Source organism: Chrysochloris asiatica, unplaced genomic scaffold (assembly GCF_000296735.1).
Source record: "Chrysochloris asiatica unplaced genomic scaffold, ChrAsi1.0 scaffold00258, whole genome shotgun sequence".
NCBI classification, from domain to species: Eukaryota; Metazoa; Chordata; class Mammalia; order Afrosoricida; family Chrysochloridae; genus Chrysochloris; species Chrysochloris asiatica.
Window position 1 is genome coordinate 461,273 of NW_006408776.1, and position 2,361 is coordinate 463,633.

Sequence of the window (2,361 nt, forward strand, 5' to 3'; positions counted from 1 at the left end):
GTTACAAGTTGTTAAGGAGTCTTCCTCCAGTCCTGATGTCATGTTCTTCTTTATATAACCCAGCTTCTTGGTTATTTGCTCAGTATTCAGATTGAATAGGTGGTGAAAGTATGCAACCCTGAAGCATGCCTTTCCTGATTGCAAACCATTGAGTATCCCCTTGTTCCTTTCTAAAGACTATCTCTTGAGCTATGTAAGGGTTCTGCATGATAACAATGAAAAGTTCTGGAATCCCAATTCTCCCAAATGCTACCCATAATTTGTTAAGATCCCCAGAGTCAAAAGCCTTTGCATAGTTAATAAAACACAGATACACATCTCTTCGGTATTCTCTGCGTTTGGAACAAGTTCTGACATCAGCAATGATGTTTCAAGTCCTCTTCTGAATTTACCTTGAATTTCAGGCAGCTGTCAATGTACTGTTACAACCATTTTGTAATTACGTTCAGTAAAAGTTTGCTTGCATGTGATATTAATCATATTATTCTGTAACTTCCACATTCTGTTGCATAATCTTTCTTTGGAATGGCCATAAACATGGATCTCTTCCAGTCAGTTGGCCAGGTAGCTCTCTTCCAAATTTTTTGGCATAGATCTGTGAGTGTTTTCAGTGTTGTATCCATTTATTTGTTCAAACTTCTCAAGTGGTATTCTTTCAACACCAAGAGCCTTGTTTGGCAGTGTAGCTTGGACTTCTTCCTTCAATATAACTGGTTCTTGATCATATTCTCCCTCCTGAAATGATTGAGGATCAACCAATTCTTTTTGTTACAGTGACTCTGTGTAATCCTTCCATCTTCTTTTGATGCTTCCTGTGTCATTCCGTATCTTGCCCAGAGATCCTTCAATATTGCAACTCAAGACTTGAATTGTGAAAACTGTATTACATTTACTACATTTCAGAAATTACGTGTTATATTTGTTTTGGATTTTTAAACCTTGCCCACTCCCCCCCCCCAATTGTAACGATGAAAATCATTTAACATTTCACCCCCTACTTTATGAATTGGAGTTAAGGAATGTAGTTCAATTAGTAAACGTACTTCCTAAAAACATGGAGAATTTATTCAGAAGAATAAAAAAGGAAAAATGTAATAAAAATTGAGCTAGCCATACAAATCATGTGGATGAACATTTCCTAAAAGATCCTCCAATGTCAAAACTTCTCTCTCACAGGTCGTCTTGATACAGCATTGGAAGACAGGGGTGTCTTTAGTCATCTAACTTCAGTTTCCTCTTCTGTGAGAAGAGATTAAAATGAATGAGACATATAAACTAAACTCCATAAAAATGAGAATACTACTAATTATCTCCCCCTACTTGTCTATTAAGGAGCTCTGGTAGCATAGTGGTTACGAATCGGGCTGCGAACCTTAAGGTCAGCGGTTCGAAACTACCAGCCGCTCCGCGGGAGAAAGATGAGGCTTTCTACTCCCGTAAAGATTTACACCCTCGGAAACCCTGTACAGGGTCGCTATGGGTCGGACCCGACTCGATGGCACTTAACAACAACAACAACAACTTATGCTGTCTATTGGAATCCTGGTGTGGCGCTGTGGGTTAATGCGCCAGACTGCAAAGCCATTTGAACTACAAAGTTGGCGGTTCAAGCTCACCAGTTGCTCCTTGGAAATCCTATGCAGGGTTGCTATGGGCCCGAACTGACTCAATGGCACTTAACAATAACAACTTGTCTATTATTCAAATTAATGCAACAACCAGTGATGATGAAATTAAAGAATTCTATCAATTTCTTCTGTCGAAAATTGATCAAACAAGCAATCAAGATGTACTGATAACTACTGATGATTGGAATGCAAAGGTTGGAAACAAAGAGGAAGCATTAATAGTTGGAAAATACACCCTTGGTGATAGAATTGATGCTGGAGATTGTATGAGAGAATTTTGTAAAACCAAAGACTTTTTCATTGCAAATACCTTTTAAAAACAATATAAAAGGCTATTATACGCATGGAACGCACCAGCTGGACTATACAGATATCAAATTGACTACATCTGTGAAAAGAGACATTGGAAAAGCTCCATATCATCAGCCAAAAAAAAGGTGGAACAGACCATCAGTTGCTCACATGAAAGTTCAGGCTGAAGCAGAAGAAAATTAAAATAGTCTATACAAGCCAAACTATGACCTTGAATATATCCCACCTGAATTTAGAGAGCATCTAAAGAACAGATTTGATGCATTTGACACCAAAGACCAGAAGAGTTGTGGGATGACATCATAGAGAAAGAACATATAAGGTCATTAAGAAGACAAGAAAGAAGGAAAAGACCAAAATGGATGTCAGAAGAGACTCAAACTTTCAAACTTGCTTCCAGTGTAGAGATGCTAAAGTGAAT